Here is a 26,540-nt window from a genome sequence, read left to right as displayed (position 1 = left end):
TGCTGCTAAGTTAACAAATTTCACGTCAGATGCCAGTGATAATAAACCTGATTCTGATTGTGTGTTTTCAGGCTCCTGTACCTCCTCCTTGATGGTAGTAATGAGAAGAGGGTATGTCCCAGCTAACGGGGGTTCTTAATGATGGATGCCACCTTTTTGAGGCATCACCTTTCGAAGATATCCCCAGTGCTGCGGAAGCTACTGCCCATGATGAAGCTGGCTGAATTTACAACTTTCTGCAGCTTTTTCCGATACTGTGTAACGCCTCCTCCATACCAAATGGTGATGCAACCAGTTAGAATTCTCTCTGCAGTTCATCTGTAGAAATTTGCAAGTGTCTTTTGTGATATACTAAACCTCCTAATGAAATATAGTCACTGTTGTGCCTTCTTTGTAATTGCATCAATATGTTGAGCCCAGGATAGATCTTCAGAGATGTTGACACCTAGGTACTTGAAACTGCTCACCCTTGTCACTGCTGATCCTTCAAGGACTGGTCTATGTTCCCTCGACTTCTCCTTCCTGGAGTCTACAATCAATTCCTTTGGCTGATGTATTCAACTCAAATCACAGTGCAGCTATTGCGCAGGTATAGGGCTTCTGTCTCACATCTCCATCGACCGGCATTCAATTCCGACCTCCGGTACCATCTGCACAGAGTTTGCATTTTTCTGCCTGCGACTGCATGTTTCCTCCAGGAACTCTGACTTCTTTCCACACCTGACAAATGTGCACATTGGTAGGTGAAATGGCCATTTTCCATTATATCAGGTATGTATACGAGTGGTTTATTCGGAGGGAGTTTGAGTAGGAGAAGTTGTGAATCTGGGGAAAATAAAATGGCAGGAGAATAAAAATGAGTGCTTAATGGTCAGTGCACACTTGTTAGGCTGAAGGGCATGTTTCAGTGTTATATCTCCCTATACTTCTGTGACTCTACGGTATAACAAAGTTGGTAGCCAATTTGCTTTCCACTCAATAGTGCATCAAGCTCCCCTTGTTGGTAGTTGGGTGCTATTGTCAATTAAAATGTTCACAAAATCCACCAAAATCACAGTCTGTAACAGTTACTTCTGTCAGTCTCTTAAGAGCTTGGTCACAGTGGGCTTTCCCAGTCTATGTCTGTAATGATACTTTTTTTTGGAATTACAGTCCAAGCTACAGTGAGCTTGAAGCCCAAGACCATTGCCAGTACTTCTAAACCTCAAGTTCTTTATCTATCTCCAATACTACTCAGCCAAAGTAACCAAGTGTTAACTAATGTATCTTTTGGACAGTCTTCTGGGCATCTTGAGAATGAGGAATAAAAAGTAAAGCCTAGGAAACTGATATATTTTAAAACATCCCTACAATTTAATAAATATATGTCAATACTTTGTATTTTGTTGCTTTTATTCTTAAGGTACAGTATATTATAATAAATATACTATCGACACATCGAGTCTTGTAGATATGATTCTTGCCAGTGTTACGTACCCCGTAACTGGGTTGCCAAACCAGCAGAAATGGATCACTCAGTTGGAGTCTGGATTATTAGAACTAAGAAAGTTTTATTAAAGAAACAAGCAACACAGTAATCGAAAGGATAATAAATGCAATGATAAACACACATGTGCACAGAATTAAGATAACAGCATCAATCAAGCTCTATCGTTGTCTAGGGGTAAATGACCAAATTTCAAAGTGACACAAAAGTTCAGTCCAATTTAGTTCAGTTCGCAGTAATCGTTGCCATGGCGATGGACAACGTGGGGAGAGAGAGAGATAGAACGGGAACGACTGATCATCCAAACACGGCTTCCACTCACAGACCGGCGATATTGCTCACAAGCAGCTTTCGGGCAGGTCCTTGGTGATGTCACCTGAGGTCACCGACTGTGACCCCTCCTCCAGATGCGGTCGATCCTCTGCAGTGAACCCGGCACCCAAGCAAGGGCGGACACACACCGGGTTCCCGCTGATCGTACCTTTCCACCCTGTGCGTTGTCCGGTACTTCCCACCGACTCGTGAGAGGTGCACCGCTTCCAGGGTCTCGTTACCTGGGGTGTCGTGTGTGTCCTGCCTTAGCAAACCTGTCCCTTTTTATCCCCCTGCTGGGGTATCGCCTGTCCATCACTTCAAACAGTTCAGGGTTCAAAGGGGGAGCTGCTCCAGACAGCTCTCTCTCTCTCTCTCTCTCTCTCTTCATTACACATCTCCAGATGCTGTTTCATTGTGTTCCTTATCTCTCTCTTGAAGACAGGTGGCAGACCAACTGCTGATCACACAGGACAGCTAACATCTTATCTATATGTATTCTCGTCACACCAGGTAGTAAATACTTCCCATAACATCCTTGTAACATTGCCTATTCTGCCTTGGCTCAGCCTATCTGTTCATTTATTATATTTCGACTAGAGAGCGCACGGCACCATGACTGCTTTTCCATTTTCCATCCTATGTAAACATAGATTATTCTAAAACTGTGTTGCCCATTACCTAAATCCCACCATTCTTTCTTTATTAATCTTTTTATTGATTTAAAAAGAGCATATATACAAACAAGAGGAGAATTATCTCAAATATATATATCAATAACAATACAAATAGAAAGTGAAACAGACATTATCAAAATCATACATAGTATTAAGCTAATATCTAGTATATAATAAAAAAGACCTAATTTTCCTCCTATCAATTCATAACCCACCATTCACTTCTGTGGTTACTCACCTCCATCAGCCCCCCAGTTCAACAAGACTTAGTTTTTAAATTCTAATTTTTTCTATTGTTTTAACCTTCCCCAGCTCCAAAAGATGTTGAGATTTCTTTGCATCTTCAACTCTGGCCTTTTGCACATCCCTAGTTGCACTCGCATTGCCAGTGACTGGTGTCCAAATACCTGGTGGCATTCTTTCCCTATCTCCTTCCTTTCCACTAACTTGTTCTGCCTATAATATGATGTTTAAAAGCTATATAACTATCCAGCTCTTGCCTGTCCTGAAGAGGGGTCTCAGCCCGAGATGTCAACTGTTTATTCATTTCCATAGATGCTGCCTGACCCGCAGAGTTCCTCCAGCATTTTATGTGTGTTGTCTTGCCTGCTCAAACGCAAGCAGATATTTAATATCAAAATAATGTTTTTTCTTTTCTTCCACTGGGTGTTGAAGGTTTAACTCTGGTGCAATGTCGTTGCATATTGCTGCTGTTTTTGTTTTGCCACTTTTATTTCCACATTCTCTTTCCTGCTTCACTTAACCTTCCCAAGTATCCATACCATCCTTTGTACTGTTATCCCATCTTCATTAAAGCATTGATTACAAAGTCACCATCACATAAAGTCACATCACATCAACAAAAATGCTGGAGGATCTCAGCAGGCCAGGCAGCATCTATGGAAAAAAGGACAGTCGACGTTTCGGGCTGGAACCCTTCGGCCGTACTGGAGAAAAAAGCTGAGGAGTAGATTTGAAAGGTGGGGGGAGGGGGTGAGAGAAACGCCAAGTGACAGGTGAAACTTGGAGGGGGAGGGATGAAGCAAAGAGCTAGGAAGTTGACTGGTGAAAGGGACAGAAGACCATGGTAGAAAGAAAAAAGGGGCGGGGGGAAGGAGCACCAGATGGAGGCGATGGATGGGCAAGGAGATAACATGAGAGAGGGACACGGGGATGGGAAATGGTGAAGGGGGATGGGGGGGTGGAGGCATTACTGGAAGTCTGAGAAATCGATGTTCATGCCATCATGCCAAATGGAGTATAACGGTTGTTCCTCTACCCTAAGTGTGGCCTTAACCTGACAGTGGAGGAGGCCATGGATGGACATATTGAAATGGGAATGGGAAGTGGAATTAAAATGGGTGGCCACTGGGAGATTCCGCTTGTTCTGGTGGATGGAGCGTAGATGCTCGACGAAGTGGTCTCCCAATCTATGTCAGGTCTCACCAATAAACAAGAGGCCACGCCAGGAACACCGAACACCCCAACAGACTCACGGGTGAAGTGTCCCCTCAACTGGAAGGACTGTTTGGGGTGCTGAAAGATAGTGAGGGAGGAGGTGTAGGGGCAGGTGAAGCACTTGTTCTGCTTGCAAGGATAAGTGTCAGGAAGGAAATCAGTGAGGAGGGACAAATGGACAAGGGAGTCGCGTAGGGAGCGATCCCTGTGGAAAGCATCCGCTTGCAAGGATAAGTGCCAAGAGTGAGATCAGTGGAACAAGAGGAGCTTTTTTTCTCCAGTCGTGCCAAAAGGTTTTGGCCTGAAACGTCAACTGTACTCTTTTCCATAGATGCTGCCTGGCCTGCTGATTTCCTCCAGCATTTTGTGTGTGTTGCTTGGATTTCCAACATCCGCAGAATTTCTCTTGTTTGTGATTTGTTCACACAACTAATATCTGGGCATGGACATACAATGAACAATAGCCTGTAATAGGAATTCAGTGTGTTTTCTGTCTTCATAAATTAATAATGTTTTAATAACGTGCATTTCAAAGCAAAATGTTTTTAAAGACCAGATAATTGTGATTAGTATTGTGGGCAATCAACTATTACCAATACACTATGTAAAACACAATTATACGAAACTTAAAATCTATTAGATGGAAAAATCATTAACAACTTCTCAGAGTCTGCCGCAATTATAAAAGCAATTATTAGTAATAGCGTTTGCCCTCAATGTTGGTGCATTAAAGATCACAGTTATCTAGATAAAAAAAAGCTAAAGATCATTACATTCTTCATGAGTTCATTCATTGATTCTCAACAACACTATTTATGATCAATTAATAAAATCTAAAAACAATTTCAGAACTCATATGATGAATTTCCTCTGTGTCAAAGTTGTAGGACAGCAATGACACACATAATGTAATTTACAATATTAACATTTTCACTCCGTCAGTTTTTAGATACTGGGATCATTTTTTATGTATTGGCACACTTGGAAGAGAGCACAGCTCAACTGAAGAGCAGATCAGACATTTGGGCCTTAGGGGCATTGTAACCAAATTGAAGCCTCCCAGTTTTCTCCTTAGTATTAATTAATTATTAGAAAGGATTAACTCCCTCCATTTAAAAAAAATTCCCTAACTGCAAAACGAATTTGTTTGTGTCAATTATCTGATCTCAATGGATGAATAACATGGAAGTATTTAGTGTATAATTCAGTTTGAAAGCTATTATAATTTTCATTAGTTGGTTCTCATTTGCATCTGTCATGGTGCATATTTAAACTAAATGGTTTCCATGCTACCTATTAACACTTGAATGTCATTGTTGAGTTTCCTTTCAGGATGATGTAAAGAACACTGCTGTATTTCTGTAAATATCAAAACGTTTTGCTATTCTTCAAAATGGTTAATCGGCATTTAGAAAAAGAGCACCAAAGCATGGTACAGTATAGCAGAGAAACAAGCCCTTTAACCCAAAGTGTCTGTGCTGAACATGATGCTGAATTCTCTATATCCTTCCAGTCCCTGCATATCCATGTGTTTAACAGCTTCTTAAATGTTTTTTCTCTGTTTAAAATAAAACTTGCCAAAGAAACGTAAGAACACATTTGATAACATATAACTGTGATGAAGCATACCCCCAATGACATCAGCTCTATTTTGATGTACTTTTCATTTGTTACATTTAATATTCTAATAAGCATCTGGCAGGATCCTCTTAAGACAACATGAAATGGGCATTAAGTGGCTGCAATCCACACATTGGACATCATTATACTAAATTACAACCACAACGATAATATGCTGTACTATGGATCCATCTACACTAGATCTGTGTTTCCAACCTTTTTTAGCCAAACTTTCGTACTTGCCAATGCCTCCCTCCCCAACAAAGCATCTTTATACTTGCCAACACCCCTCTTAGGCACAATATACTTACTGGCACCCCCATAGTGTAAAAACATGAGAAAAATGATTCTGCTTTAAATTTTTATGTGTCTTTAAACCTAGCTTACACAGTACCTTTGCGCTGGACAGCAGTTTCCATATCAATGTGATCCTTGACTTGATGGTTTTTAGCAAGAGTTGAAATACCTGGTTCAAGTTGTGACAGCAAAAGCTTAAGTACCCACATGTAACAACGTCCAAGCGGTTTCTGTTTCTTGTGAGTATGTGGCTTACTGCACTGAAGCCTCTTTCAACAAGGTAGGGGGATGGAAATGCAATGAAGAGCAGTTTGGCTCTTCTCCAAAGACCAGGAAACTTCATATGACAGTGCAGCCACATAACGCAAAAGCTGACATACGTATTTGAAAAAAGCATTTTTGCTTCTTCATAATTCTGAATTTCAATAATTTCTTCTTGCAAGCTCTTCCTGTTCTTCCACCTTGCAAAGAAGTGGGTTAATTATCCAATCTGGAATTTCCAGATTGTTCAAATACTTATATCAATTCTGAACATCCTTCAGTGACTGCAGGTGTAAGCAGTACTTTTGCAAATCACTGAAAAAGAGTGCCAAACTTTCCATGCAGGGAAACTGTGAAGACATTCTTCTCTCAATGTTTTGCTTATGTATTTCCAACTTTCAGATAAAAGTGTTCACTGCACTTTTTGTTTGAATTAAATTGAAATTCTCACCCTGCAGTTTTATATTTAAATTTTCATTTTGTCATACAGATTGGCTAGGTATGCAACATCTCCACATACAAGTTCAATCTTGTTTCCCAAGCTCTTGTCAACTGAGCAAAAATTCAACCACAGTGTCAAAAAGATCAAAGAACCATTTTAAGCAGCAGCCTTTTGACAGCCAACGCACTTCAATGTGAAGAAGCAAGCATTCAAACTCCTCATCATTATCTTGGCATAATTGGTGAAGTATTCTGCTATTTAATGGATGAGCTTTAATTTTGTTCATAGCAATTATTACAAGAGTCATGTTTGAAAAAAAATTGCTGGCTGAGGTTTTTGGCTGTGCGATGTTGACAATGAATTACACAATGGATTGTAATCAGACTTGGAATTTCTTTTTATCATAGATGCCACTGAACCAGCATGGTGACCGGTCATATATGGTGTTCCATCTGTTGCACAAGAAATCATGATCCTAATTGGAATACTTTTATCCTCAGTATACATTTTGAGCTCACCGTAGATTGATTCTCCTTTGATATTTGATTTTAACTTTTTACAAAAGAGAATCTCTTCATAAACTTTTCCATTTTTACATATGCCATTAGCAATGCCACATTGGCTCAAACGTTTAACTCATCCAGTTGTATCCCAGATTCTGTTTTTCGTAGCTCTGTGCAGAGTTGATTCTTAATGTCTTCACTCAATTCGTCAATATGATGAGCTACAGTTATTTCCCAGAGAAATTGATCTTAAAATATTGGCATCTATTTTGAGAACAGTGGTGAGCACTTGATACCGCAGGTATTATTAATCTTTCACCAATTGTATGAGATTTTCCAGACTTGCTATCATTTTGGAAATGTTATAAGAAGCAATGAGGCCATATCAAGGTAATTTTTAGTTCTCTTGGCAAATGACTTAAGTGTGCAAAGCTTTTCAAATGCTTCTTTTATCTTCTGGAACTGTGTAATACCATTCCAGGGTATCTATTACGGAAGTGTTCCTGAAATCTTGATGGTTTCATGGCTTCATTAGACGGTACAATATTACAAATAAGACACATGGGAGCATCACAGATCTGATAGAAATGGAATAAAATCATACTCCAGGTACGTAACATTGTATTGGCGCACTTTCTGTGGTTTATGTTTCTTAGCAGGATTAGAATTCAAGGCCTCACCGCCTTCAGGCTCATAGAGATCGCGCCGTACATATTTATCCATTATTAACAGGGCTAAATTAAAATAAAAAAATTAACATAAACTGGGAGTGCCTATTGGATGTTGATGGCGGCAGCACATTGACATGGATGTAACGATGGTAGCAGCGCAAAAAAGACCAGCAAGGTGAAGATAAAGATGATCACAACAGCAAAAATTGTGTTGACAAGGATTCAGACTGGAGTCTGAATGTTAGTCGGGATAGAGCTGGTGTTTGGCAAGCTACATTTATACTATTTCAATTAGCACGATTAACCAATCATGTAAGGTTTCATACTCCCCAAAGGTGGTTCTTGACTGCACATATGAAGCCGAGGTCACTTTGAAGACTTCAGGAGGAATCCTTGGGGTCGGCAGGTTCACTGATTGGCTCTATTTTACCATTTGGCTCTGGCCAGCACTGTATCGTTGCGTGACCTGTTTTTAATAGATCTGTAGAGAAAATTGAGAGGGTGTACTTGACTTACCAACTGTTAAATTGCATGAACTCATTCCGTACTGCAAGTCAAGGAGAACTGTTGGGCATCCTGGTTGCTAATTTATACATCCCCAGTAATGTCTGTTTGGTTGGTAGGATCAGGGGAGATTAATTTCAGGTGCGGTGTGATGATGACTGCTCACCACCTGCGGAGCTATGGTTCTTCCTGTGTTCCAGTGCCTCATTCTCTTTTTTGGAAGTGAACGCTCTACTAATAGTCAGTCATGTCTGGTGCCTCAAGTTAGGGTGCTGTTTACTGCCTCCCACCAAGAATCTTGATCATCCCCAACAGCATGTATTTCCCCTAATGGCCCTTTAGGACACATAAGCACTCCCTTGGGAGGCAGTACCAACCCTGACGGGAATCAGTCAGTCAGTGGATGCCATCCCGAATCCAGGGTTGGTGGCTATGCACCTCCATCTTCTTCAATCTTGTGCTCTTTTTCTGGCCTCAGCATAACTCAAACCAGTCCATTGCCTCACCAAGTGGTTCGCTGCCTTCCTCTTTCCCTCCTTCCTTCTATCATCCCTTCCAATAACAATTTCTGCAGTCCACCATCTCTTAACAAGTGCTCGGCATATTCCAGCTTTCTTTTCTGCACATTCTTCAGCAACTCCTTTTCTCTCCTCACTCTCTTCAACACTTCCATATTACTGACCTTCATCACCCATCTAATTTTCTGCATTCTCCTTAAACACCACATTTCAAATGCCTCCAGTCGTCGTTGCGCTTCCTTGCGTAAGGTCCACAATTCGACTCCATACAACAGACTGCTCCAGACGTAGCATTTCCAAATTCTACATCGCAGCCCAAAGTCCAACCTCTTGCCACACAGCACATCACTCAGGCTCCAGAACGTTGATCTTGCAATCTCAATTCTTCGTCTAATTTCTGTATCACATTTCCCATTCTCTGTGACCATCTGTCCCAAATACACAAACTTCCTGACTTGCTCTATGCCTACGCCGTTAATTTTGATACTGATTTTGGGGAACTTCTTTCTTCCGTGATACTACCATCATCTTTGACTTTGCAGCATTTATTTTCATTCCAAATCGTTCACCTTCAGCATTTATCTTATCTACTATTCTGAGTAACTCGTCCTCAGTCTCGGCTAACAACAGTGAATCATCTGCATACCTCAAATTGTTCACCGTCACTCCACCAATTTGGACACCAGCTTCATCGTTCAACACCCTGAAGATTACCTCTGAGTAAATGTTAAATAATAAAGGGGAGATAATGCAGCCCTGGCGAACCCCTTTCTGGATCTCAACTTCTGGTGAATTCCCACCACTAGTTCTTATTACTGCCTTCTGATGCCAGTACAGACTCGCAATCAGTGGAACATCTTTCCTATCCAGCCCCAATGAGTTCAGCAATTGACCAGCTGTTCATGATTGACTCGGTCAAAAGCTTTATCGTAATCCAGGAAACACGTAAATAACAGGAATTCTGCAGATGCTGGAAATTCAAGCAACACACATCAAAGTTGCTGGTGAACGCAGCAGGCCAGGCAGCATCTCTACGAAGAGGTACAGTCAACGTTTCAGGCCGAGACCCTTCGTCAGGACTAACTGAAGGAAGAGTTAGTAAGAGATTTGAAAGTTGGAGGGGGAGGGGGAGATCCAAAATGATAGGAGAAGACAGAAGTATATTTATTTTTATACACACATTCTTTCTCTCACTCTCCTTTTTCTCCCTCTGTCCCTCTGACTATACCCCTTGCCCATCCTCTGGGTTTCCTCCCACCCTTGTCTTTCTCCCCAGACCTCCTGTCCCATGATCCTCTCATATTCCCTTTGCCAATCACCTGTCCAGCTCTTGGCTCCATCCCTCCCCCTCCTGTCTTCTCCTATCATTTTCGATCTCCCCCTCCCCCTCCCACTTTCAAATCTCTTACTAGCTCTTCCTTCAGTTAGTCCTGACGAAGGGTCTCGGCCCGAAACGTCGACTGTACCTCTTCCTAGAGATGCTGCCTGGCCTGCTGCGTTCACCAGCAACTTTGATGTGTGAAGCACATGTAAATGTCTTTTTTTTTCTAGACCTCGTTCCACAATCATTTGCAAATTGAAAATCCCTTCATGGGTACCCTTACCCGGTATAAATCCGCTCTGGCACTCACTAATTTCAATAAGAACTGTCCTTTTCATTCTGCTTAGAAGTATTAATAACAAGATCTTGGAGGCATGACTTATAAGACTTACAGTTCTAAAGTCTGAGCATTTCGTGCTCTTACTTTTCTTTGGGATCATGACAAACCCTAACACCACAAAATCTGTTGGCCAATTTCCTGTTGAGTAAATTGGATTGCAAAGCCTCATGATCTCCTCAACCTCCAATTCGCCAAGGCATTTCAACATTTCCGCTGTAATACCATCTACACCACAAGCTTTACCAGTTTTTAACTTTCCAATGGCTGCTCTTACTTCTGCTACCAACTTTTCCGGACCTTCCGTGTTCTGCTCACTCACTTACAATTCCCTAATGTATTCCATCCATCTACTTTCCACCTTGTCATTCTCAAAGAGTATATTCCTGTCCTTGTCTTGAATAATGCCAGTCCTTGATTGTTTCTTGTTCCTGTTGGTCATCTCTGCAATCTCCCTGTGCATATCCCCTGAATGATGCAACATGTCCACAGTCTCTATCTTTTCACACCATTTGATAAACCATTGTTCTTTAGCTTTTGCACATTCTGCTCTTACTTGCTTGTCCAATTCCTTGTACAGGTTTCCCCAGCCATCCGAAGGTAGAGCGTTCCTATGAAACGGTTCGTAAGCCGAAATGTCGTAAAGCGAAGAAGCAATTACCATTTATTTATATGGGAAAATATTGTGAGTGTTCGCAGACCCAAAAATAACCTACCAAATCGTGCCAAGTAATACATAAAACCTAAAGTAACAGTAACATATAGTAAAAGCAGGAATGATATGATAAATACACAGCCTATATAAAGTAGAAATACTTTTCCACAATCATTGCCGGCGCAGATCTCCGTAGAGAAAATCTCATGCAAGCGCCGTTGGCAGAAAATCTTACGCATGCGCTGTTGGCAAAACCACTGCGCAAGCGCTCTCCAGTAACCTTTAAGCTATGAAGCTGTCAAATCATACCAAATAACACATAAAAATACACAGCCTATATAAAGTAGAAATAATGTATGTACAGTGTAGTATCACTTACCGGAAACGGGACAGCGCAAAGCACACTGATGATGGTGTGTTAGGCTGAGTCGTCGCAGGCTGGGTGGTGCAGTGGCCCCCACCCTCCGTGCCACCAACTGATACATTGCCGTGAAGCACGCAGGGGTCCAGCGGTAGCCGGGAGGCACACAGCACATCTTCAAGAAAAAAGCCGAAATAAACATGCTAATTGATTACGTGCTGCCCGACATGTAATTGTCAGCCCAGATCAGTGCCGATGGCCGATTGCATCGCCTCTGATCTGGGCCGACAATTACCTGTGGGGTGGCACCTAATTAATTAGCATGTTTATTTCAGCTTTTTTCTTAAAGATGTGCTGTGTGCCTCCCGGCTACTGCTGCATTCTCCGCGAATCAGTACAGTATTTGTCCGCGGCCTGGGTGTTGGGGTGGTGGGACACTGGGGTGTCATCTCGTCATCTGATTCCATTAGAGCAGGCAGCTCATCTTCTCCTATGACTGCCCACCTCGATGTTGAAGGTCGAGGTTGGTCATCTGCTGTGGCTGATGTGGAAGGCTTGCTTGACTGCTGAGCCTCACGCATTTTTCTGTCATACAGTTCTTTCTAAGGACTCAAAGAATCTTGCAAATATCCCCTAAACCTATGTACCCTTTCAAAATTAAAGTCATATTTTATCATTACTCATTCAGTTTCAATTGTTATCCTCTCCGCTTCCAATTGCATCAGCTCTTCATCTATCAGTTCTTGGTCATGGGATGCCCAAACCTCTTCAACATCATCTTCGTCAGCTTCCACAAGCCAAACTCACTTTGTCCTTGCTTCGTTCACCACGATCGAAACGCTTAATTATGTCTAATTTTACGCTAAGTGTAACATCCTTACGAGATCGTTCAGGCTTTTCCGACACCATAGAACTCATCTTGCAAACGACTGCGCACAGGCTCCTGTTAAAGCAATGCTGGCGAGAATGCCGTTCCGAATCCGGGGAGAGCGGCTGCTCGGGGTGCGCGCTGATTTTTTTCGCGCGCTGAATTTTTTTATCGTGCGCTGAATTTTTTTCGTAACAGTGAAAACACCTTCTGAAAGCGAAAACAGGGTACTAATGTAGGTCCTTCATAACAGTGAGGTTTCGTAAAGCGAACGTTCGAAAAGCAGGGGACACCTATATTTAGATTTGTCCTTCTTGTGTTTCCTTCTCTCTTCCATGAGCTTCAGAATGCGATCCGTCATCCAGGCTTGTTTAGCTTGGTGGACCCAGGCGGCGCTCACCTGGAGCACTGGGCAGCAGCGGACCGGAGAGATTCAGTGGGAGGCAAGCGCCCGCTGCACGACCGAAAACACTGACGCCATCGACGCAGAAGCTCTCCTTGGAGCCGAGCGGGCGAACAGCCGTCACATCCCTGCTACTGGTAACCGTGTAATCCAGTACAACCTGTTCATGGTCGAGTGGTCGGCGACTAAACCGGCTCCCCCACCGGAGTCAGTCTGGGGTCAGGTTCTGGTGAGGAAGGTGTGAGGACACCCAGCTGGACTAAAAAACAAGACCTGACAAAGGGCGGATGAGCTCCTTGTGAGCCAACGGCTATCTTCAGTGGAAGAGATTAAAGCCTCACCACGTATCTCCTCTTAGGAATAGTATGCTATGCACTTAGTTAGAAGAGACATGCGTTGTGCAGCTGAAACTGGGCCCCTTGCCAGCAATTCTGCTGTACAAAGCCACAAGGAAGAAGATAACGGCCTTGGAAATTGTAGGTCTGTTGGGAATGAAGGCGGCACACCAAATCCGAAAGGACATGTGGCACTGACTAATGATAGACTGAAAACTAGGGGAAGTATCTTACGGATAGGGACATGGAATGTTTGAACAATGCATCAAGCAGGGAAATTTGATAATGCAATTCTTGAGATATCTCGAATGAAGCTGGATATTATGGCAGTAAGCGAAGTCCATTGGACAGAGGCTGGCACAGTTGACAAGAATGATTTTGCGATGATATACTCTGGAGGAGACAGCCATGCCAATGGCATTGGAATTATTATGAAGAAGAAAATCTACAATGCAATGGATGGGTTTTGGCCCATATCTGATAGAGTCATAATGGTAAAATTAAAAGGAAAGCCTTTCGATGTTGCGATAGTCCAAGTGTATGGACTAACATGTGAGCATGAGGATGAAGAGGTGGAACGGTTTTATGAGGACGTAGAATCTGCTTTAAAAAATGCAAGGAGCTCTGATGTACTTTTTGTTATGGGAGATCTGAATGCTAGAGTAGGCAACGTGAAATACAAGGATATCATTGGTCAGTATGGCTTAGATGAGAGAAATGAAGGAGGTTGAAGATTTATACAATTTTGTGAACAGTGTGAGCTGATGGTAGCAAACACATAGTTCAAATTATCCAAACGGAAAATATACACTTGGAAGTAGCCTGGGGATACTGGAAGGAGACAAATTGACTATATTGCAGTGAGGAAATGCTTCAGGAGAAGTATTAGGATGGCCAGGACTTATCCAGGTGCCAATATAGTCTCGGATCACAACCCGGTGGTTATAAGGGTGAAGATTTCACTATAGACAAAGATTAAGGCTGCAACCAAGAAAGCCAGGCTGGATATGGACTTACTGAAGAAGAGCGAGTATAGCGAAAGATTTTCTGTAGCGGTACAAAATAGGTTTAAAGGACTGAGAGTAGCAGAAATGGAGCAGACACCAGATAACACCTGGTTAAACCTGAAGGACTGTATGCAGATTGCAGCTGAAGAATGTCTCCCCAAAAGAAGGCGTGTAGCTAAACAAGCCTGGATGGGAATCACTGCACTTGTTAAAACCACATAGGAGTAGGGGTTGGATCTTCAAGCCAAAATCAAGGGAATGAAGGACAGGAGTGAGATTAATTGTTCTTGCTTAATATACAATTTCTATGCATGTTTTCTTACGATATAAAGCCATTTGGCCCATTGGATTTGTGCCAGCTCTTGGAACAATCTTATTCTCCTTCATTTCACTGTAACTACATCTCTCCCAGATGCACATAACAGACAATTTCACCTGGTCCCTCAACACCACCTCTTTAATCAAGAAAAAACACAGCAGCATGTCTATTTCCTGGTGAGATAGAGATGAGCGAGGCTCACCCACTCCCCCCCACCCAAACCATTCTAACCAATTTTTACAAGAGCACCATGGAGAGTGCTCTGACTAGCGGCATCAAGATTGTTTAATGTCATTTCCAGTACACAAGTGTAAAGGAGAACAAAATAATTGTTACTCTGGAACTGATACAACACCATTTGGTATGGGAATTACAAAGTTTCAGACCACGTCCTCACAAAGTATTGTGTACTGAGAGGATCATCGAGGTGTCCCTTCCACCTATGAGAGATATTTCTCATTTCGTAAGCAGGGTCCTTAGCCCGCCAATGATCCCTCCCATCCATCCAGCAATCTTTTGGACTCCTTATCATCAGGCAGGAGGTCCCAGCGCATTAGGACAGGGACTGTTAGGATGGGAAACAGCTTCGTCCCCCAGGCTGTGAGACTGAACTCCCTGCCACCACCCAGGTCTCATCACGTATGAAGCGGCAGTATTGCTTGTACTTTAACATGTCATAAATGGACCTTATTATTTGTTAATTTTTTAATGATAATGTCACTTTATTGTTATGTGCGAGTTATATGTACTATGTGGTGCATCTTGGTCTGCAGGAACATTGTTTCATTTGGCGGTATACTACATGTGTTGGTTGAATAATGATAAACTTGAACTTGATCAGCTCCATCCTGATTCTGCTGCCAACTGCCGTCACTAAGGATAAATTAGTGACTGAATAATCTACCAACCGGCACATCTTTGTGAAGTGGGAAAAGGCTGAAGCACTCAAGGGAGACCTACGAGGTCACGTGAAGTATTTGCAGACTCCACCACAGGCATCCCAGGAGGTCAGGACGGAACCCAGTCACTGGAATTGTAACAGGGCAGTGCCATCTAATTACAATTTGTGCTTGGAAGTCTGCCTGGAAGATTCTGTTATATAGTTTATTGTTATACAGCTTTTCATAGTTTAATGTTCTGAGAATATTGTTCACTTTTTTCATTCAATTAATTTGAGGTCCATTTACCAGCTCCTAATGTAACATGACAGTCAGTGAAATTTTAGAGCCAGAAAATTGTGGGCTCATATGTACAACACCCTGAAGTGCTCTTCTGTCATGTGCTGGACCCACTCAAGCATCTTATTTCCCCTACAGCACCAAATATCCTTTTTCACTTTTTCGATTCTTCGAACTTAAATCAAGTAAATGTACCTGAAGGAGCTTGGGCATTACCACCTTCTGTCACTTTTACTTTTGCTTGACAATCAGTTCTCATTTAGGTATTCTCGAATGGTGCTTGTCCTCAAGCTCCCACAGATCTAAACACAAGAAATTCTGCAGATGCTGGAAATCCAAAGCAACAGACACAAAATGCTGGAGGAACTCAGCAGGCCAGGCACCATCTATGGAAATGAACAAACACTTGATGTTTTGTGCTGAGACCCTTCTTCAAGACTGAGAAAGCAAGGGGAAAGATGCCAGAATGAAAAGGTGGTGGTGGGTGGGGGGGGGGGGGAAGAAGGATAGCTAGGAGGGCAGGTGAAACTAAGTTGGGAAGAAAGATAAAGGGGAAGGATTCTGATGGGAGAGGAGAGTGGACAAGAGGAGAAGGGGAAAGAGGAGGAAACCCAGGGGGAGATGGTGGGCAGGTGAGAAGAGGTAAGGGATCAAGGTGGGAAATAAAAGAAAAGGAGAGCAGGACAGAACTTTTTTTTACCGTAAAGAGAAATCAATTCTCATGCCATCAGGTTGGAGTCTACCCAGACAGAATATAAGGTGTTGCTCCTCCACCCGGAAGATGGCATCATCTTGGCACAAGATGAAGCTATGGACCGACATGTTGGAACCGGAATGGCAATGAAAATTAAAATGTTTGGCCAGCAGTAAGTTCCACTTTCGGCGGACAGAGCGAGGCGCTTGACCAATTAACAATGGATCTCATCAAAGTAGAAGAGACAGAATCAGGACCACTGGGCACATTAGAAAACCCCCGTAGATTCGCAGGTGGAGTGTCACCTCATCTGCGAATGGACAAGGGAATTGAAGGTGGGAATCATGCCACCTTAACTGTGATAGAATTCCTCTTGACCTTACCTATCACCCCAGGAGGGGAGGAGAAGATGGCAGCATGATGCAGTGCGTGGGGCCGCTCGGAAATGATATCGTATTTGTAAGTAGGATGCCGTGCACAATCCTGATTTGATGGAGGCAGACGTGAGAAGCACAGAGGAACACCTGGAGAAACTTCTGAAATGCCCCCTTCGCTGCCGCTGCTACTGTGCGATCAGAAATCTCCGGAGGGGAAGGCCCCAAATCCTTGGCTTTGCCTATTGCCGGGGCCGGGGTCGAAGCGCTCGGCAGAGATGGTGCTCAGTGCTCAGTGTCGGAGGGCTGGTTGGAGGCTCGAAGTTTTCAGATGGACTCAAGAGTTGGCTGTGGTTGGGTGCTTCCAGGGTGCTGCATCGGCAAGTTTGCGGCGCTGGAAGCTCATGGCAGGGAGAGTTTTTCTTCCTTCTCTGTCTGCGTGAGATGATGGGACTTTCAAGAGACTTTGAGACTTTTTTTTACCATGCCCATGGTCTGTTCTTATCAAATCACGGTATTGCTTTGCACTGTTGTAACTATATGTTATAATTATGTGGTCTTTGTCAGTTCTTCAGTCTTGTTTGTCTTGTATTTCTGTGATATCATTCTGGAGGAACATTGTATCATTTCTTAATGCATGCATTACTAAATGACAATAAAAGAGGACTGCGTGTCCTCATAATCTAATCTAATCTAATGATCCTCTGTATCCAACACATCATTCTCCACAAATATCGCCACTTCCAAAGGGTTCCTACCACTAAATACATCTCTACCCTGTTCCCCTTTCTGCAGAGATCTCTCCCTCCACGATTCCCTTGTCCAGTCATCCCTCCCCACTAATCTACCTCCCAGAACTTATACCTGCAAGCAGCCTAAGTACTATACCTGCCTATTCACCTCCTTCCTCACCTCCATTCAAGGCCCCATATAGTCCTTCCAAGTGAGGCAACACTTCACCTGCAAATCTGCTGGAGTCGTCTACTGTGCCCGGTGCTCATGATGTGGCCATGTCTACATTGGCAAGACATCGTAAATTGGGGAACACTTCATCGAGCACTTCTGCTCCATCGCCAAAAGCGGAATTTCTCGGTGGCTAGACATTCCTGTTCTGATATGTTGATCCATGGCTTCCTCTTGCATGATAAAATCATCCTCAGGGTGGAGAAGTGACACCTTATACAGTGGGTACCTTCCAACCTGATGGCATGAATACTAATTTCTCCTTCTGGCAAAAAAAATTCTCTCTCCCTCCCCTCCTCTTTTACTCTCTACTATGATCTCTTACCTCTACTTGCCTACCTATCACCTCCCCCATAGATCCTCTCCTCCTTCCCTTTCTGTTATGGTCCACTCTCCTCTCCTATTAATTCCTTCCTCTCCAGCATTTTGTGTGTGCCTCACAAACCTAGCCATTCCGCACAGTGTGTGATTTGGCATTTTTTTCCAATTTTCATTGTTTTCTAGCTGATTACATTTTATCAGTTCAGGTTATTTGTTTCTCTTAGTTACAGTGAATCGTGGCTAAATTCTGATCGTCATCATCATCATCAGATGCCGTGCCCAGTTTGAGCTTTGACTGCCATGGCCCACACACTCCTGTTTTGGGTCAAGTGGATCAATTCATTGGTATTCATTTCCAGTTCTCTGGCTGCTGTCTCCATCATCATTTGTCTTTGATTTCCTCTTGCTTTCTTCCCTTCAATCTTTCCCTTAATTACCATGCATTCTAACTCCTCTTTCTTAATCATATGTCCAATGAAGTTATGTTGCCTTTTCATGATATCATACATTATTTCTCTTTTTGTGTTTGCTCTGTTTATGACATCGTTATCCATTTCATCCATGATATTCTTTCCATTCTCCTCAAAAACCACATTTCTACTGCTTCAATTCGTTTCCTCATGTTACTGGATATTGTCCAACATTCTGAGCCATATAACATAACCAGATAAACGTAACATTTCAGTACTCTGAGGCGGGTTGTCATGCCTAGTTTAGTATTGGTCAGTATACTCTTCATTCTCGTAATGGTGTCTTTTGCCATCCCTATTCTTCTTTTGATGTTTATGTCGCACCTGCCATCCGATGTCACCCAGCTTCCTTAGTAGCAAAAGTTCTGTACTTGTTTTATGTTTTCCCCGTTTATTCTCAGCCTGAAGATAGGATTCTTCTTCTTTTTGGATATCATCATACATTGTCTTTTTGCATTTGATAGATAAACCCATTTCTGCACTTTCTTCAACAATTATATCAATTAAGTTTTGTAGTTCTTCCTCCGTACTTGCAATTAACACAGAGTCATTCGCATATCTGAAATTATTGATGTTTTCACCGCCAACTTTGATTCCCAAGATGTCTCTTATTTTTTGTAATATTGTTTCACTGTACACACTAAATAAATCTCAGGGGAGAAAACACACCCTTGTCTAATGCCTCTCTTGATTTTCGTAAACTGACTCACTTCTCCATCCATTCTTACAGCGGCAGTTGGTTCCCAGTACAGATTTCTGATTAGGCGGAGGTCTTTCGAATCTAGATCTAGAGTTTTCTGTAATATTTCAAATAACTTATTGTGCTTCACTTTATCAAATGCTTTTGTGTAGTCGATAAAAAAAAACAAATCTTTTTGCACTTGAATAGCTCGTTCTGATAGTATCCTTAACATCAATATTGTGTTTCTTATACCCTTGTCTTTCACAAAACCACATTGTTCTTCACCTATTTCAGCTTGTATCTTACTTTTAGCTCTTGTCATCAAAATTCTTAGAAGTATCTTGGTGATATGACTCATTAAACTTATGGTCCTATGTAATTCACATTCTATTGCTCCAGGTTTCTTAGGAAGAGTGATAAATACTGATTTTTTCATCTCTTCTGGTATTATTCCAGTCTCATAAATGTCATTGATTAAATCAGTAAGTTTTTCAATTCCATAATCTTCAATGGTGATAATTTGTTCTATTACTAATTCATCAGGACCTGCTGCCTTTCCTTTCTTCATCTTATTTATTGCATTACAAACTTCAGATTTTAAAATACTTGGACCTTCAATGTTTTTCTTAATTTCTGTTTTTTCACCTCGTTCATCTTCAAAGAATTCCTGAATATACTCAGTCCATCTATTCATAATTTTATCTTTTTCCACGATAATGGTACTGTCCTTTGCTTTCAAACATCCACCTGAAGAACAGAGGAGCTTTTTACCAGTGATATTCTTGATTTGTTGATGTAACCTTTTTGGATCAGTAATGGGGATTCTTTCTATTTGCTCACATTCCTGGTTTAACCATTCTTCTTTGGCTTTTTGACATAAGCTTTTAACTTTTTTATCTGAGGACTTATATTCTATAGGATTTGCCTTCTTCCGTCTCCTTTCTTCCATTAGATTTTTGATTTCATCTGTCATCCATTTATTCTTTGTGCTTTTTTCTTTTTTAGGAATCACTGACTTTGCTGATTCTACCAAGGCACCCTTTAGAGAGTTAAATTTCATTTCTACATGATTGCTATCATCTTCAGCAGATTCTATTTCTAGACTTTAAAATCTATTCCTTACTTCAATTGTAAATTTTTATCTTAAATTCTGATACCACACACATTTTCTGATGATTTATACACTGATGAATTTACTAAACAAAAAACAGTAAAGCATTGGTTAGAGCTCATGGGTTTATTACAAGAGAATTCCTGTAAGCAGAAAGATGAGTATAGGTTGTTACGTAGCCCGTAACTGGGTTGCCAAACCAGCAGAAATGGATCACTGAGTTGGAGTCTGGACTACTAGAACTAAGAAAGTTTTATTAAAGAAACAAGCAACACAGTACTCTAATCAAAAGGATAATAAATGCAACAGTTCAGCAATGATAAACACACATGTACACAGAATTAAGATAACAGGATCAATCAAGCTCTATCGTTGTCTAGGGGTAAATGACCAGTTTCAAAGTGACGCAAAGTTCAGTTCAATTTAGTTCAGTTCAGTTCGCAGTAATCGCTGCCGTGGGAGATGGACAGTGTGGGGGAAGGAAAGAAAGAGAGCAAAACGAATGAATATTCAAACGGCTTCCACACCAGACCTTCGATATTCTTCGCAGTCAGCTTTCATGCGAGCCCTTTGTGATGTCATCTGAGGTCACAGACCGTGACCCCTCTGTTTCCAGATACGATCGTTTCTCTGCGGTGAACCTGGCACCCAGGCAAGGGTGGACACACACCAGGTTCCCGCCGATCGTGCCTTTCCACCCTGTGCGTCTATGGCTTGATCCCGCGACCAGCCGTCCAAAACTTCCCACCGACTTGTGGGAGATGCACCGCTTCCAGGGTCTCGTTACCTCGGGGTGTCGTGTGTGTCCTGCCTTAGCGAACCTGTCCCTTTTTATCCCCCTGCTGGGGTATCGCCTGTCCATCACTTCAAACAGTTCAGGGTTCAAAGGGGGAGCCGATCTTGACAGTTCTCCTTCCGTTAAACTCTCCTGTCCCTTCATTAACATCTCCAAATGCTGCTCCATTGTTTTCCTTACCTCTCTCTCTCCTGAAGACAGGTGGCAGACCAACTGCTGATCCCACTGGTGCCAGCGCAGGACAGCTAACATCTTAATCTATGTGTATTCTCGTCGCAAGGTATATTGGCGGATCACAGACAAATGTTCTAAAGCAGATCAAATGTAGAAGTTAAGAGCAATTGCTGATCGTGCAGAAAGGAGTAAATTAGGTAGGATGACAAGATGGGACAAGTTTTTTAAATGAGAACAAAGATTTTGAAATGTAAACCAAACACAACAGGCGCTGGAAATCTGAAATAAAAACAGGAAATGCTGGGAACACTCAGCACTTGTAGAAATAAAAACAGTTAATGCATCATTTCCAGTTGCATTCATTAGAACTCTGAAGGCTCTCAGTCCTGAAATGTTAGTTGCTGTTTCCCTTTCCACTGATGTTTACCTTACACTGGAAAGATATCAATAATATTAAAAGAGTACAGAGAAAATTTACAAGGATTTTGCCAGTACTTAGTCCTGAGTTATAGGGAAACATTGAATAGGTTGAAACAGCATGTAGGCGCAATTATGAAGAAAGCAAGGCAGCGCCTCTATGTCCTGAGGAGATTGTGAACATACAGCATGACATCTAAAACTTTGACAGATACCTATAGATGTGTAGTGGAGAGTATACTGACTGTTTGCTTTGCAGCCTGGTATGGAACATCCTTGCCCTTGAATGGAAATTGCTACAAAAAGTAGTGGATATGGTTCTGTAAAGCACAGGTAAAGCCCTCCCCCCAATCGAGCACATATGAACCAAGCATTGTCGCAAGAAAGCATCATCCATTATCAGGGATTCCCACTACTCAGGACATGCTCTCTTCTCGCTACTGCCATCAGGAAGAAGGTACAGGAGCCTCAAGACTCACACCAGTGAGTTCAGGATCAGTTAATACCCCTCAACCATCAGGCTCTTCAAACAAAGGGGATAACTTCTCTCAACTTTTACTTGCCCGTCACTGAAATGTTCCCACAACCTATGGACTCACTTTCAAGGATTCTTCATCTCACATTCTCAATACTTATTGCTTGCGTATTCATTCTTCCTTTCTTTTTGTATTTGCAGTTTGTTGTCTTTTGCACACTGATTGAACACCCAGTTGATTCTATTATGGTTATTACTCTATTATGGATTTATTGAGTACGTCCACAGGAAAATGACTCTCAGGGTTGTATATGGTGACATATATGTACTTTGATAATAGATGTACTTTGAACTTTTTCCCCTGGAGTTTAGGAGAATGAGGGGAGATTTGACAGAAGTATACAAAATTAAGTAGTATAGATAGAGTAAGTGCCAACAGGCTTTTCCATTGAGGCTGGGTGAGACTAGAGCTAGAAGTCACAGGTTAAGGATAAAAGGTGAAATATTTGAGCAGAGCATGAAGGGGACCTTCACTCAGAGGACAGTGCGACTGTGGAACAAGCTGCCAGTGGTAGTGATGGATGAGGGTTCGATTGTAATATTTAAGACAAGTTTGGATAAGTACATGGATGGGAGGAGTTTGCAGGACTATGGTCCAACTGTGGATCAATGGGACGAGGCAGACTAACAGTTTGGCACAGCTTCTGTGCTGTAGTGCCCTGTAACTCTATTACTCTTTGAACTAAACTTCTTGGTGCCTAGGGGTCAGTTGAGCAAAGCAGGGGTGCAAGTTATTTGATTGCAAAGACCATGGAGGCTGGGGAAGAAGTTGCGCCTTAATAAGGAGAATGCATTAGAAATTTAATGCAAAGGCAAAAGGGTGATTTTTTTCCTGGATGAGAATGCATTCACGACTGGTCACCATACCACAGGAAGTGGATGGAGGTTTTGGAGAAGGTGCATAATAGGTCTACTGGGATGCTGTCTGGATTAGACAATATAAGGCGTGATTGCACAAATTTGGTTTGTGTTTCTCTGGAGCAGCACAGGCTGAAGAGAGACCTGACAGAAGTTTATAAAATTATGAGAGGCATAGATAGACACTGATATCTTTATCCTCGAGTCGAAATGTCTCGTACTAGAACCATGCATTTAAGGTGAGGGGGTAAGTTCAAAGATGTGCGTGACAAGCAATGTTCCCTCTAATTTTTATTAGTCAATGTGCGCAAAAATCTTATGTTGTGCAAATTTTTTTCCTGTGACAAAAGTATGTGTGCACTGAATGCACACATGGCACAGTTTATGTAGATTTGCAAAATTTTTGACATAAAACTGCACAGAATAACAACAAAATAACATACATATTTAAGTCACTCAGTTATTTTTTTCTCTCTCCTGTCTTTGGCATTTACCCATTCTTTGTAAACTCTATCTAGACTAATAAAATTTCCATCTAATTGATAGCTTTTGATTCTTATTAACATATTCAAATGACATTCACCTAAACGGTTTCTCAGCTTGTTTTTGAGTTGATTCATTAGGCTAAAACCTCGCTCACAGTCCGCACTAGACGCAAGAAAGGTTCCCTCAATGTCCATCAACTGTGGAAGGTCGCAAAACTGTTCATTTTGAAGTACAAATGCCACCATTTGAGCAAAGTTTGAAATCAGTTTGGATTTAATTTTTTCTTGCACATAAAATTTGAAATCATTAAACTGTCTAACCATTACGGTATTTTCAGCTAGAAAATCATGATATTTTAGACATAAGGCATTAACTTGTTCATCGCCAAATGTGAAGTCACAATCTGCAATTGCGGAGAAATCAAAAGCTGACCATTATTGTACCTGATCTTCAGGAAACCTTTCTTCTAAGTGAACACAAAGACTATTTATAAAAGTCAACAGCGAACTTGTATCTACTGTGACGTTTTCTTCATGTTGTTGGCTTAGCAAAACTTTAAGTTTGTCACTCCACGAAACATTGTCTCCCAGATACTGCTTTCTTATCCTGTTAATTTTGCCTCGCGCAAAATGAAATGAACCAATCGGTGTCAGGCCACTCTTTTGCAGAATCTTGCACAGTGCAGCCAGTTCATCAAAGACATCACTTAAAACCTGTAAAGCTACTTTGTATGTGATGTTTATCAATTTCTTGTGACTGTATTTAGCCACAGGGTCATTTGACTGATCGTTTTCAGTAAAAGCTTAGTAAACTACATATAGGATTTGAAACAGATCTTTGTAAACTTTATGATGAGAACACTGTCTGTCAAAGATGGCTGCCGCTGTGATGCAGCTGTACAAACTGAAACAGGAAAGGTGAGGATACATAAATTAGTGACATGCATTGTGGTATTTGAAAAACCGACTAACTAGTTAACAGAAACATTTAGCTAAAAGATTATTTTCAATAAGCATAATTATTAATTACTACATTATTTTAGGTAACTAACCTTTTGTTTGCACATTAATTACCTTTGTGCGCTGGTTGAAAAACTGTGTGCACGCGCACAGCTTAGAGGGAACATAGGCGACAAATTATTTTAAACAGAGAGTTGTGGGTATCAGGAATGCCCTGCCAGGTGTGGTAGTGGGAGCAAATATGATGGGGTCATTCGATAGGTTCTCAGATAGCCACATGAATGTGTAGGGAATGGTGGGTTATAGACATCGTGAGGGCAGAAGGACAGCTCAATCCACATACCCACCCCTCTCTGCATGAAAAACATGCCTTTCAGTTTGCTTTAAAATCTTTCCCGTCTTACCTTAGGCCTATGTCTGAGACTCTCTCAAACTGGGGGAAGACTGTGACTACCTGTCCTACCAATGCAACTCATTATTTTACAAACTTTTACAAGTTCACCTTCAGCCTCTTAAACTCCAGGGAAAAAGTCCCTGGGGCATAAGAGATTGATGTGTGTAGGCCACAGGTTTAAATTGATGCCCATTGGCTGAAAGGCCCATTAGGGACATTTAATGAAAACAAAATGGATGGAAATCGGGGAGGGAAGGGTTAGATCGATTTTAGAGCTGGTTAAAAGGTTGACACAACATCATGAGCCAAAGGGCCTGTATTGTGCTGTGCTGTTCTGTGAGATACCAAGAACTGCGGTGCCGCAAAATGGGAAAAAAGTAAACTTCTTGCAGAATTCAGCAGGTCAGACAGCTGTAGAGGAAACAATTTACCAGCATTTTGGGTTGAGACCAAGATCTCAAACTTAAACATCAGAAATCCCTTCACTATCACCCCCCCCCCCCACACACACTGCCCCAGGTGCTAATCAAGCTGCTGAGTTTCTCCACAAAACACTGAAGAAACTCAGCAGGTCAAATAGCATCTATGGGAAAAAATGGAGGAGTCAACACTTTCAGATTGAGACCGTTCACCTGGACTCTAGCAGTTTGCTTATTTGCTGAAAATCGAAGCTTAGTTGTTGGCTCACTGATTTGAGTGAGATTGACTTGGGCAAAGTATTTCGAATGGCCTGGAAATTACATAAAATTCTGGGAAACTCTTGTTCATAATCTGGAGATTTCCCAGTACTGATACCAACGTGCACAGGTAAAAGGTCCCAACCCAAAACAGCCACTGTCCATGTTGTGTATTTAGTATTTCAGTAATACTTGCGTAATAAGTGGGACAATTCAACAGCGGTTGGTTGGTTGTCCTTGTGAATTTGATCTTGTAATTCTGTCTTCCAAGAAACAGAGCCCATCTCTGCTGTTAGTGGAACACCCTTCTGTGGATTAAAAATGGACACTAGTGGTTGATGATCAGTAATGAGGGTAAACTCTCTCCCAGAAGGTACTGGTTGAAATGTCTTACACCCCAAACCAGACTCAAGGCCTCTCTGTTAATCTGTGCATAATTTCATCACTATCAATATCGAGGCAATGCACAGAAGTGATTAGGAAGGCTAATAGAATGTTGGGCTATATAATGCACTCAATGGAGTTTAAGTCTAGAGACATTCTCCTTAAGCTGTATAATGCGATTGTGAGGCCACACCTTGAGTACTGGGTACAATTTTTGTCTCCATATTTTGGGAGGGATGTGAAGGCTCTGGAGAGAGTTCAGAGATGGGCAACAAGACTCATTCCAGGTCTGCAGGGTATGAACTACGAAGAAAGGTTGAAACAATTTAATCTTTTTAGTCTAAGTAGACATAAAATGAGAGGAGACATGATAGAAGTGTTCAAAATCATTCAGTGTCTAAGGAAGATGGATGCCACCTGCTACTTCAAAATTAATCCATCAATGAGGACACAGGGCCAGAGGTGAAGACTGGTTAAAGGGAGATTTCAGACTAACACCAGGAAGCATTTCTTTACACAGCGAGTTGTGGACACATGGAACAAACTACCTAGTTGTGTAGTTGAGATTTGTACCTTAAAGACGTTCAAATCTAAACTTGAAAGTTATTTCAACATACTATGTAAATAGGAATTTGGCAAGCTTCGTTGGGCCAAATGGCCTGTTCTTGTCAAAAACTTTCTAAATGTTCTAATGTTTTTCTCTGCAGCAGTA

This window comes from Mobula birostris, chromosome 7, assembly GCF_030028105.1.
Source record: "Mobula birostris isolate sMobBir1 chromosome 7, sMobBir1.hap1, whole genome shotgun sequence".
Lineage (NCBI taxonomy): Eukaryota > Metazoa > Chordata > Chondrichthyes > Myliobatiformes > Myliobatidae > Mobula > Mobula birostris.
Note: the sequence above shows the minus strand (reverse complement) of the source record.